General features: G+C 45.2%; 1 protein-coding gene across 3 annotated transcripts in view; it reads left to right on the top strand.

Annotated features, from left to right (window-relative positions):
• Positions 1-493: 493 nt before the first annotated feature.
• The window catches only part of FAM168A (family with sequence similarity 168 member A), a 251,675-nt gene continuing 238,462 nt past the window's right edge, over positions 494-13,706 (top strand). For 2 of the 3 annotated variants that reach the window (XM_061629089.1, XM_061629088.1), the window contains exon 1: positions 494-733. The gene's annotated coding sequence lies outside the window, so the exon portion shown is untranslated. The remainder of the gene's footprint in view (positions 734-13,706) is intronic. The other variant, XM_061629079.1, reaches the window with a different exon arrangement.

Raw genomic sequence — 13,706 nt, 5'->3', positions numbered from 1 at the left:
TATACTGCGTTTTAAAACTGGGCTTCAAGCTATTTTATGCCGCCTCTATATACAAGGAAGCTTGTTGCTGTTTATTTTGTTTAAAATAACAACAACAACAATTTAACATTTTGCTGTAAGCTGCCCAGGAAATTGCTCATTGGTGGGCAGCTCTATAAACAAACGTACAATGACTATAACAGGAACAATAATGACTGAGGATTTATTCGCACTGATGTCCCGTCTCCCCAACGCGATTGGTCTACTGCAACTCCCAGCATGCCCCGCGCCCCTCCGCCCCCTTCCTCTCTCCCTCGTCCCGCCCCCTTCCAAAACCCTTCCATTGCCGAGGAGGAGGCGGCGGCTCGTGCGAGACTACAATCCCCAGGATGCCCAGCGGCGCGTCGAGCGCCCGGCGTGGCTCAGCCCAGCGGCGTGCGGCGTGCTGGGAGATGTAGTCCCGGCGGCGCGAGCGGCGGGGGGGTTTCCTCTAACGGTTCGCCCAGCTGCTGCCCGGCGGCACGTTCCCCTTCACCTCAGTCCAGTCAGGCTTCTGCGTTTGTCCCCCTCGCGCGCTTCGCCCACAAAGCTCCGGCTTCTTCTCCCTCAGCGGCCTGTCCCCTCCCCCTCTGGCGGCGGCTCTGCGAGCGAGGAGCGAGGAGGGGAGGCTGGAGCCGAAGAGGACCGCGAAGGAGCAGGAGGGAGACGCCAACGAAGCCGCTGCTGCTGCCGCTGCTGCTGCCGCGACCCGCAGGTGGGAGAGACGAGGAAGAGGAGGGGGCGCCGCCGCCGCCGCCGCCGCCGCGCACCCCTCCCCCCTCCGCTGTGGGCGGGGGGAGGGGCGCCCCCGAGCCTCCGGGGGGGGAGCGGTGGGAATCCTACTGGGAGGGGGTCGTGGGGCACTGGCTGCCCTGGTGGGGGGTCTCTTTCTCTGTATTCCCCCCCAAGTTCTTGTGCGATGTGTGTGTTCAAATTCATTTCGTGTTGGCATCCAGTCGGAGCATTGCAGTATTTGGCCAACGTGGGGGCTGGTTGTGGATGCACAGGAGTTGGGTTTTTTTTTTTTTGCGGGGGTGGGGTGTTGGAGAGGCTCTTGGGGGCCACTCCTGCGCGGGGTTACTCTTTGTGGGGGGTATCCCCATATCATTATTTTTTAGGTGGGAGGGGGCAGCGACGGTGGTTATGGGCAGACGGCCGTAGGGGCAATCTGTGCCTGTGTGTATATACGCGTGTGTGCACATGCATATGGGTATGCAATGGGTTCATTGACGTGCACCGCTTTGAATGTTTTTTACGAGGAGGACTGGGGATGGAAATGCACTGCTGAGTGACAGGGGTGGGTGGGCTTGGCGTGGGACACCTGGCCTTGGGTAGCCCAAATGGTGGGTGCAGGCATTGGGACCTCTAGGGTTTCAGTTGTGCCTTGGTGGCTCTGTGCGTGGTGTGGCGCATGCAGATGAAGCGTCCGAATGCTTGCATTTGTCTATGTGTGCGTGCATGTCAGTTGCGATTGGAAAAGCCTGCATGGAGCAGCGGTTGCATGAGAAGGGAGCTCCGGGTTCAAATCCCCCCTCAGCCATGAAGTTCCCTGGTGACCTTGGGCCAGCAACTATCTCTCAACATAATCTGCCTCACAGGGATGCTGTGAGGATTAAATGGCGGCGAGAACTGTGTACACCAGCTTGAGCTCTTTGTCGGTAAAAAGACTGAAATGTTAAAGGGCTTTTGCTGTGAACTTAAGGGGCATTGTAGATTAGCACGGAGTGGGAGAAGGGACAGCGAAGGGATGCTGGCCTCTGTGGGGGCTTCTGGGTTTGACCTAGATGGGATGCCATGATTGGCAACATGTTTGGAACTGGGCACTGCTATGAGTTGGTTGTACAGCACTTACCTTAGAGAGTGGCAGTATCTCTTGGGGAGATGGCCTTTAAAAAGAGCTATAACTTCAGTGGGTTTCATTGGGATGCTTGTGAGAGGGACAGAGGAAGTGTGTCCAAATGCGCCACTTCCCCTCTGACAGCTAAAGGCTGGCACAAGGCATTGATGTGGACAGGCAATGGGAGATGGTCAAGGGCATTGACATGGCACATATGGTGGTGACACAGAGGACAGATGCCAGGTATAGTGGGGTCAAAGGAGACTAGCACAGAGGGGGAGCATTGTCTGCTGGTGTGGGGGTAGCACACAGACATTAGGTGCAGGAAGGGAAAATGTGTGTATGTGTGCATGGTAAAAAGGATAAGTAAATGGATTTGGGATGATCTTGGGATGCTAGTTGGACAGTATTGATTAAAAACAAGATGGGGGCATGCCCATAGGGGCTTTCAGGGGGATGGCTTTGAACGCTGCAGTTTAGCACAGGACATTAGTACATGGGAATGGTGTAGCGAATCTTTCTAGAGACTTAGAGTGATGGTCCAGGGAAAGAGCATGGTGGAAATCATGAAGGCGTAGTACGGCATAGTTCTGGGGGGAGGGTCTGATGGGAACACACTGAAAATCAGACAGAGGTTATGTGAGGAGTGCATTGCAAGGTGCACACTGGTAATGGGTGTATGGGGGATGCCAGCAAGGAGTGGCGAAAGGATGCCTGCATAGTGTTAATAGTGATCTTGATTGTGGCACTAGCATAGGCATGAGGGGTATGGCATAAAAACATTTGGGTGGGTATGAGAGAGGCTGAAAGCTGATGGCATAAGTGGGTGAGGGGGGCATCATGCTCAACTGTCTTAATGAAGCTGTTATTTAACATTTGCCGAGTGGCAAAGGGGGTAGTTGAGGGTTTGGAGGTCAGCTGATGGTGAGAGAGGCATGAGCGGTGGGGAGCAAACAGCTTGGTGGGAAGGGGGCTGGGGTGGAATAATTAAATTTATTCATTTTTAAAATTATTTCTTGCCCAGTGGGGCCCTCCAGCCAGCAGGGAATAGTATTTTGGGAAGAGAGTTGGGAGGACTGGCATTTGCAGAGAGAAAGGACCAAAATATAGGGACAGCTGTGGAAATGGGCAGTGTGTAAAGATGGTGTATAGCCATCTGGTGCACCATAATTCTGTCCATGTCTACTCAAAAGTTCCCCTTGAGTTCAGTGCCCAACTAAGTGTACAGGATTGCAACCTAAAAGTACATGTTGTAAGCTGAGCTTCTGTAGCAGTGCTTCATAAGCACAGTGCCTCTTAAGGGCCATGTATGTTCCATGCAGAGCATTGGCATGTGAAAGCAGGACTCCTAGGTGTATCTTACCAGACTGGCCAGCGATGAGATACTCTGGGAGGAATTGTGCATCCTGCAAGAGTGCGGGGAAGGTAAGAAGTGGGATTCTAATTTGCCTCCCCCCCTTCCTTCAGGAGCTGGAAGGGGAATTAGGAGCACGCAAGTACTTACTTATGACCACTGTGGTTCTTGAATGGCAAATATTACAGACCTTTGCAACTTCTTCTGAGGATTGTATAGAGCAGCTTTTGGAAGTGACTCTGGGTTTGTGGAGATGGAATTGGGGAATGTGTTTGTTCTGTAAGCCACGTTGGATATTGCATAAATGGTAAAGATCACATGAAATAAAACTCAGTGCCAGGATGTTTGCTTAAAATGTAGCCAGGGCTGTCCTTGTATATACTAAGAAAAAAACAAGCGGACTGGTGTTGTGTAACTGTAGGGGGTGTGGGACGGGCATGGTTTCTGCCTTGTCTTTCTTGATGTGTTGGAACCCAAGCTTTAAGATGACTTGGATTTGATGTGATTGAAAATGTCATCATGTAACATCCGTGGCCTGAAAGCAGATATATTGCAAGCCTGAGAGATGTTTGGCTGCATTAATTTTCTATCATGAATACAGATTGAAATGGGGATAAAAGATTTTTTTTAATATTTAAAAAGATTGCTTCAAGAGTTCATTTACTGAGACTGCAATAATAAGGGCAATTAAATTTATCATTATATTGTGGATTAATTGTGTCGGGGTGAAAGTAGTCCTGGATTTATTATTCTCTGTAAACAGTCATGAAATATGGCAATACAATAACTATTCATTGTTGAAAGGCTTTTTTTGCATCAGCAGTTCCTCTCTCTCTCTCTCTCTCTCTCTCTTCCCCCCCCCTCTCTCTCCCCCCTCCCCCCCCTTTCGTGATAAGCATTCAGGTTATAGCTTGTATTTCCTGTTGATTGAATTTCATCCAGAAGGAATTCAGTTTGTGCTGAAAACTGTCAAATGTGGAAAAATGAGCATGTTGAGTTTTCCCTCTTTTCTCCCTCCCTCCCTTCCTACAGACAAAGGATGTTGTATTAACCAACGAGGGAAAAAGGCAATTGGTTCCATCTATGTTTCAATCAAAATATGATTTTGGATGCAGCAGAGTATGAGAAGTTAGGATGGAGAAAGGAAGGGCATTTCCTTAAGAAATGCAGATGATGGAAGCATCTTGAGGGACACAATTTTGCTGAGCTTGATTGAATCAAAAGTGTTGTTTGGTGATGAAATGTTAACTATGAAGCGGCTGCTGATTAGAGCACAGTCTGAGTAGAGGCAGAGGAGAGTATGAGACGGGGGTACAGTCTGCAGGCAAGAAATCATTCTGCCATTAAAGCACATCTTGGCCATTTAAATTTTTCAGTTGTGGCCTTTTGTGCAAGACCTGCCTGATTGATTAAATTATGTATATTAACTACTTGTAGGTGCTGAAACATGTATTTCAGCTACTAAGGCATTTGTAGCACAATAACTTGTAATGTTTGCATACATTTTTTCTGCATGCAAATGAACAATAACTCTGTGTTATTTCCCTCTGCCCTTGGATAAACAATATTAATTAAAAAAAACCTCTGGATCCGCAGTGCAGTGCTAATCCACATAATTATTTTAACTTCTATTTGAATCAATGGCATTTATTCCTAGTAGATGATAACCTGATTTAGGATCAAAGTACCAGTATCTTATTAAATGCTATTGGGTGGTGGTGGTAAGGTGGGGTAGTACATTTTGAACCCAAATAACTGGTTCAGTAGTCTCTGTGCAATGCCATGGAGTTACTCTGGAACAAACTGCCAAATAGTTGAGTGGCTTTTTGCTTCATTTTGCATCTGGAAGCAATTCACTCATTCTTGGCTGTGATCAGCTGTTGCTGGTATAAATTCTGCTTCTTTGCATGAGCAATAGCTAGGACTTCTGTACCTAGGCTATATAGGCCTCAGTCCCCTGCCGCTGTCCTGCTTTCTGGCTTGGGTCCTAGAGGCTCAAGCTCTCCTTGATCCTTGGTGTTGTGGTCTGCCATTCCTAATGTTTGAATGGAAAGAATCAGTTCCAACCTACTTGCTCTCCAAGCTCTTCCCTACTTGATGTCGTATAGAAGGACTACATTCTGGGACTTTACCCTTTGTATAGATCTTGGACGTTCTAATTCACCTGCTATTGCAGCATGCCTCTTGGCCCTGATCCTGCAAGGCTGTCCGTGATCTGGTCTCCTCCAGATTAGCTGTCAGGATATCTAACTGATTTTAGTAGGTAGCACTTGTGGCAGTGTGTGTTTACAGGCATGAGTTGCAGTCCTCAGAATCATGGAAGTGTTCTTTTTAATTAAAATACCTTATTGTTTATGCATCAGTTTTATACCTGTAGTCCTTTGCAGCTGTTTAAGTTTTATTTTGATTAGCCAGTTACTTTAATGATTATCTATATTTTTATTTCAAACAATATTTTATTTATTAAATTTATATCCTGCCCTTCTCCCAGAAGGAGCCCAGGGCGACAAACAAAAACACTAAAAACGCTTTAAAACATATTAAAACAAAACATCCTTAAAACATATTTTTTAAAAAAGCAATATTAAAAAGCAATTCCAGCACAGATGCAGACTGGGATAGTTTTGTGTTTTAACATTGTAAACTGCTGTGATATTTTTTATGATATGGTGGTACAGAAATACTTTTATAAATAAATATGTTAATTTTTATATTGCCTTTTCACCAATGCACTTCAGGCTGTTAATTTTAGAAGAATGGTTTACAGTTTAATAGGTGCGCTCTAAAACCAAGAGAGAGGAAAAAGGAAAGCAAGAAAGTGTGTACCATGATCTTTGAGGGGAGGAACCAAATAGCAGTTTACTTTATTTATTTATTTACTTCCTTTAGTTTTTACAGTTATATCCCACCTTTCTTCCGAGGAGCTCAAGGTGATGTACAACATTCTCCCTCTCTCCATTTTATCCTGATAGCAACCCTGTGAGGTAGGTTAGGCTGAGAGACTGTGGCTGGCTCAAGGTCACCTAGTAAGTTTCAGGGCTGGAATATGAACCCTGCTGTTCCACCTTGGCTGATAGAGGGGCCTTTGTCATCTCCCAATCCTTGATGCAGCCACTGATTATGCTGATCAGGCTTGTTGCAGTTTGGACTCTTTATTTTTTTTTCCATAATGGGGGAAAGGAAACATCTTGTTAGATGAATAATTTGTTATTAATTTGCTAAGAAACAGTGCTTGGGAATAGTTTAAACATTAAATCTGATCATTGGTAAACTTATGATGCGAAATGCCTATATGATTATTTTTCTCTATACTGAATAATGCAGCTGTCAGCTTCTTTATTGGTTGCTGTGTCACTTGTCAAATTGAACATTGACTGAAGTACATCTAAAAAGAGAAGCTATAATGAACATTTTTTGCAAAATATTTAATGGTTCATGTGCATGAAAAAAGAGAAAGAAAAGAGCATTGATGGTCCTGTATGTTTGTCCAACATCTGAGAAATCCAAATTAGAAATAATTGCAGTTCTCTGAGAACACAAAACATCTCTTAGGCAACAGCCTAGGATGTTTTAGAAGATTGTCTCTGTTCTGACTCCCTACAGTATGTCGGCTCAAGCATAGCTAAATTTCATCTGCTCTGATCGGTCTTGGAAATGCAGGTAAACCCTAAATGGTCTCAGTTGCGAAGGCACCCTGTTTAGGCTGGCTGAGCATATACTTCAGCGTAACAACCATTTCTGACTCATTTAAAAAATGCTACAATCATGGCTGGATTTTTTATCTTCTTTTGTAAAATGCTGGGTGGCTGGAGTTGATGAGCTTGTTAAAAGGGAAATGCTGTTCATGTGCTCTCCCTCCCAAGCTTTTCGTCTGCCCTTCAGTCCAGTTTATATTTTCATTTGTCTTCACTTCATGCCTTTCAGGCTTGATTATATCTGCTGAAGCTCTTGATTTGAGCTCTGTTCCAGCACTTTCTATGCTTCCCAGGTTTCCCTTTAATTTCAGTATCTTGCTGTAAGGCTTTCTGCTGCTTTTCTCTGGGAGAGTTCTTAGCTTGTTGGCTATCGCAGCTGGAGGTGGGCCGACTCCAGGTTTTGTGGCTCCGGTGTAAGATAGCCCCTAATTAAGACTAATGTGGTGTGTATGAACAAGTTGTTAACATGGGGTACTATTTATTTATTTGTCTGTATTTAGGAATAGCTTCCCATAAAATATTTCGAAGCAATTTCACAGTAGAAACATCAGCAATAAAAACCAAAAGCAATTCTGCTAAGTGAAGAGTGAGACTGTAGAAATGGCATTTTAGAAATTTTCCTGTCTTGCACTACAACATCGTAGCCCACATAACTTTGGTTTTGTCACAACATGCAGTAGAGCAGGGGTGCGGAACCTGTGGCCCATGGGCCACACTTGGCATGCCAGGCCTCCCCATGTGGACTGCTAAGCCGTTCTGGGGAAGCCACACCTACCCCATCCTACACCTGATGTCATACATGGGGTAGGTAAGGGCAGGGCTTCCAAGGAACAACTGGGAACTTAAAGTGGGCTCCTGATTGTTCCTTTGCTGGCGTAAGCCACACTCCCAACTGCTCATCAGCTGTCGGGCGGTAGGAGCATGCTTGGCTTAGGGAGGAAGAAGGCGGTTTCTGTTCAGTGGAAACCACTTCTTTCTACCAGTGCTGCTCTTTGAAGCTGCCCGATGTTGGAGGTGGAAAGGAGTTGTGCTGAGAGGCTTGCAAAGTTCTCCTTTCCACCTCCTTTTACCTGGAAAAAAGGCAGCGCCCAGCATTCTGCCAAGAAGCAGGATTGGGCTATTCAGATTGTGAGGGAAGGTGCTGTGCGCTTGGAAGGCTTGACTTTCAATGGCTGGGGTTGTCAGGGTTTTAGAAGCAGATGTAGCCCCACATCCACCACTGTCCCCTTCACTCCTATTGGGAAAATGTAAGTGCGGCACTTGGAGATGAGGTTGTGTGATGGGTCCTATATTCCTATACTGTATATGTGCGCACACATGCTCACGCTGCTATCATAATGATAAACATTTTGCTAGTACTGAATAAAATGTTTCATTCCATACTTAGCAGAGACTACGTCTTTATCCTAAATCAAGATTTGTTTGAATGGGAAAGCATAGAGGGACTTCAGTGGTGCAGATTAGTGTCATGTAATTGGTGTTGTTCTTTGGGCATACTGGGAGCATCTAAAATTCCTTAACAGTAGGAATATTCAGTGTTGTAGCAATCATTTGCCCTTGAAGTGTGTGTGTGTGTGTGCATGCGCACGTGCGCACGCACACGCGCGCACGCACACACACGCACAAATTATTGGGACTACAAAAACATGCCTTGAGTATGAGACATCATTAATCAGTCTGGAAATTAAACACAAACAGGGCAGATAGCAGAATGCTAATTAACAAAATATTTTTCACAAAGCTTAGCAACATCAGAAAAAAAGCAAAGTCAGCCACAGTAAGCTTTGTTGTAACCTTTACTAACTTCCCAAACACAATGTGTGGAAGCGCCATGGTTCAGTGATAGAGCAACTGATTTGCATGCAGGAAGTCCCGAGTTCGATCCCGGCCACCTCCAGGCAGGGCTGGGAGAAATTGGTCTGGCGCAGTATAAGGCAGCTTCCTACTTTCCTGATGTTAGACCCCAGTTTGAAGGTGCGAAGGGATCTTCAGTGTTCATCTCCTTTCTCCATACCCCAGCTGTAACACATCTCACAAGAATTAGGGTCCATGTGTCAGCAAACGCAGCATAGCATGAAAGGGGACTCCTGGGTAATGAGGAGCCCCGGGCCAGATGGTTGGTTGCAGGGGAGGCATCTTGTTGGTTCGGATGACAGCATAACTTCTGCCGCTTCTTTTCACTGAAGAGCCGATAAACTTTCAAGATGATCACGCTAACCTTTGTCTTGACTTACGCTGTTGTGTCTCTCATGTCTTTGAATCATCGTAATAACAAAGACTTACGACAAGTGTTCTCTGGAGAGCTGTGAATAACAGGCCATTGCATGTAGGATGTAGCAGCCCTTCAGAACAAGTATGGTGGACTGCATCAAGGGCTAGACTGCTGAGGTATAGGGCTTTTGGAAGGGGGCACTTTTTTGTTTCAGATCTATCCTAATGAATAGGCTTTCTTACAAAGGGATGTTGTGGGGACACATACATGTGTGTGTGCGCTTGCACACTCACAAAATCCATATTCTGCTTTTTATAGATCTGAAAATGGAAAGCCACATTCAGAATACAACTTGAAAATATGATACGGTTTTGATATACAGGGAATAATAAACTGCTGTTACGTTCAAAGAAGAATTTTTCATCTAGAATTTTTAAAATGTTACTTAAATTATGTCTTTTAATCCAGAAATAGGCCTTTCAAAGCAGCTGATGAAAACAACAGTGAAACTTATCTAAAATACAATATGCTAAAACTAGCATAAAAATGTTGTAAATAACAAAAATAAAGAAGCATCCACAGTAGCACAATAATGTCCTCCCCACTTCCTGTTCATTTGAAACAGAAGTGGGAAAACACCAAGCGTGCAGACTGGAGTCTCTTTATTTGTTTTATAACATTTGTATTCTGCCTCTTGGTAAGCTCGAGGCAGTTCATAGTAGGAACAAAGATCCCAACGTAATTATTAAAAAAATCCTTAATTACACAGTTAAAGCATACATATAACACACCGTTAATTAAAACACACCCTCCAAAATCAGTACTAATCTTAAAAACCTCTCCACAGTCTGCAGAAGTTAAACAGCACCCATGAGCTTTATACAACTTTCTCAATGAAAATACTGAGGTACAGTTTTGCAGTTCAATCTACAACTCTGGGGCTACTACCCAGAAGGTCATGCTAATTCCCATCATGGTGCTCGCTTCTCTTAAAGTTGGTGCCTTGAGGAAGTACTTCTTGGATTATCTTAGTTGTACAGGGAGAGGGGGTCTGGGAGGTCTGCAAGTCTTTGGTCATGGTTATATGGTGTTTTGATTTTGTCATGTTCATAAGGTAAATACAATGATTCTGATCATGTTGAAATCCCTTTCTATTGAGACTGGAGGTACTTAGCTTGATCAGGATGTTTCTTAGGGGGTTGGAGAAACTATGAACACCTGGCCAAATCAACACTCCCTATCCCCCCGGCTGATTTCCTCTGTACCCCACAGGACTTTGCCTGCTTATCTGGATGTCTTAATAAGCTTTCTTTTTTTTATCTCTTTATTAGAAGACCCGGTCATGTGTCACCATCTCATGAGCTTCATGGGGCAGTGGCACAGCCAGAAGGGCCTCCCCTGCTGATCTTAACGGCCAAGCAGACATATTTGAGAGAAGACTTTCCTTCAGATATTTGGGACCTAAGTCATTTAGAGCTTTATCAACATAAGCATCTTGAATTGGGCCTGGAAATGCATTAGCAACCACTGCAGATATTTCAGGACCAGAATAATGAATCCTGCTGGTGGTATCAGTCAGCACCCTGGCTGCATCATTCAGCACTTGTTGCAGCTTCCGCACTGTCATCAAGGGCAGCCCCACATAGAGAACTTTATAATAATCCAGTATGGATCACTTTGACCGGATTTTCTCTATCCAAGAAAGGCTGTAGGTAGCGAACCAGCCACAGCTGGAAATAGGGACTCCTAGACTCCAAAGCACTTAGCATCAGTCTGTTTTTCATGTGCTTACCCATAAGTCTGCTCTACTCCATTTTCTTACTAATTTTAAAAAATCTCTCTGAAATTTTGCATTAATGCATTTTTAAATGTATTTTATTTCAAAATATTCAGGTTTAAAGATATTTTAATAACATGTGTTGAGCCGAGAATTTATACTGAAACATCCAGGAAGTGCTGGTAGATAACTAAGATCTGATCCACACATTAGATCCATGTTTGAGTGGATCAGCTCTGTTTATATCAGAATTTACCAAGATCATGTTCCTCAAGTATCCCTAGTCTGTCTCATGCTTCTACCACCACCATCTTACCTGCCTCAAGTGAAGGTTGCACGTTGAGGTACAGAAGGAACAGACAGTGCACTGGATGCTTCTGTGGGACTTGCTGTAACTATGGCATCCAACTCTGTCTGAATCTGAGCAATTTTGTCCCTAAGGAACCTCCCAAAGTTGTTACAGCAGGCTGCTAAGGGTGTCAGAGTAAAGCTATCTTAGCCAGATGACAAAAGTCCATTCACCACTCAGAAAAACTGTGTCAGGCAGTTACTTGCAGACACAATGGTGGCGGAGTAGTAGGTTTTCTTTGCTGCCACCGCTACCACACGGTGGGTACAATAATGTGACCTCACATGTACTCAGTCAGGTTCAGACCTAGGTTTACACCACCTGCGCTTGAACCATCTACCCTCCTGTTCCATTGCACACAGGTCATTAGAGTACCAAGGTGGCCTGCATGCTCCACAGCAATGGCAAGGGCTCTCAGGATGACTCTGCACATTTCACTGTTCCGTAGTATGACAGGAGGCTCAACAGAAGCACCAGCCATGTCAGCCAGATAATCCCCCAGAGCATCCTGGAAATCCTTCAAATTCTGTAAGTCTCAGAGGGTAGACCGTCTCAATAGGTCCCTCACTCCTGCAGCATGAAGTAGCTGCATTCAGTCCAAACCTCACTAGAGAATGGTCCGCCCATGAAAATGGGCTCACAGTGAGTCTGTCCCCCAGTCATTGGAGTATTACCAATCCACTGAGTGGCAAAAAACAGGTCAAAGGTATGTCCGGCTATATGTGTCAGACCAGTGATGTACAGAGACAGCCCCATAGTTGCCATAGAGGCCATGAAATCCTGAGGCAGTCTCAGCTTGAAGCCTCCCAAAACTATTGTGAAGGGGTTCTCCAACACTCCATCTGAGACTACCTCTGCCAGCTCAGATAGGGAGGTTGTAATGGAGCCAGGTGAACAGTACACTAGCAATATCCCCGTTCTGTCTCTCTGGCCCAACACCACAAGCAGTCCCTCAAACAGTGTGGACTTGGACTCCTGGCAAGGGAGATGGAATTTTATGGGTGATAGTGACCCTTCCCCCCGCCGCTCTTTTGACCTAGACTGCATTAGGTGGACACATCTGGGTGAGTGTAGGGCCACCCAGCCAATCCAACCAGGTCTCAGTTATACACACTAAGTTGGCCCGCCATCCACGACTTGGCATTTTGCAGCAGTTGCCGCCAGACCATGTGATTGGCTGACTGGCGTCCCCAGATTCTGAGATGTGGTGAGTGAAGCATACAGGGCAAGGGCTTTGCAGTAGCCCTCCCCCCCCCATACCTTTGTCTACCACCATATCTCCTCCTCCCTCCCAACCATCAGAAGAATGGCAGTCCCACTGTCCCTGGCCCAGACATGTAATTCCCTTAATTAATTACACAATTAATTACATTTATATACCGCCCCATAGCCGAAGCTCTCTGGGTGGTTTACAGCAATTAAAAACATTAAAAACAAATATACAAATTTTAAAACACAAAAAACAATTTAAAAACACATGCTTTACCCATCTCGAAGCACAGCGATAGAACACGGGCAAAACAATACATTTACCCATCTGAGGCAAAACCCCGGAAACCACCCTGCCTTTCACCTGGGATGTTTCAAACACTTCCCTCTGTTTCTCACCCAGGGAGATTCTCTTCCACTCCCCGCTACAGGCTCTCCCCCTGGGTGGGTCAAGCAGCTTCGTCCTGCGCTCACTGTCTACACACAACTGATTTCTCTCACTGGCAAAAACACATTCTCAGAAATAGGGCACGAGCATCCAACAAACATCCCTGGGGAAGAATAAAAAACAAAGTCTGGTGGTGGCCTTGCGTAGGTTACATATGTACTCATACCTTGCGGCACCAGGCAATGTGCAGACATTCTTGTCTTAGGCCTGTAGAGAGCAGAGGAATTGTAATTGCTCAGAGGGAAACAAACACTGCTTCCCGAGGGCCTGAACAGGGAGGCTTGTCACCATATCCCTACAGATCTTGGGCTGGGTTGCCAGCTCTCCCCAGGGTCTTCCTATCTGCCAAATTTCCCCATGCCGGCTTCTTTGATTTGTTTACAAAGCAGCTGTAAGGGAGGGACTACTGGGAATGGAATCAAGATGTCCCCTTTTATTTACTGAACACACTTAAAAAGTTTTAAGTGATATAATTCCACTTGGTAATTCTTTAATTATTAAAGAATAATTATTCTTTACTATTATGGAGGCTCTGTGGACTGCTTGCAGTACGTTTTGTTCTGCAGAATTGCTTTAATTTTGCAGTCTGTATTGCACCTCTAGTGCCGCATCTGAGCGCATTAACAAACCACAGCAGAACTAAGCCCAAGGAAACAAAATGGTAATTGTTCTCAAATGGGGATACGTGATTCCGCCAGCCCTTCATTTCAAAGATGATAATGCCCTTCCAGCAACCCTCAAAGGCAGATTATGCTGATATGTTCTACCTTAACCCAGAAGACTACCGAGAGTGATATTTAGCATATT

Source organism: Rhineura floridana, chromosome 5 (assembly GCF_030035675.1).
Source record: "Rhineura floridana isolate rRhiFlo1 chromosome 5, rRhiFlo1.hap2, whole genome shotgun sequence".
Lineage (NCBI taxonomy): Eukaryota > Metazoa > Chordata > Lepidosauria > Squamata > Rhineuridae > Rhineura > Rhineura floridana.
The sequence above is the reverse complement of the archived record's forward strand: the minus strand, read 5'-3'. Positions and strand labels throughout refer to the sequence as shown.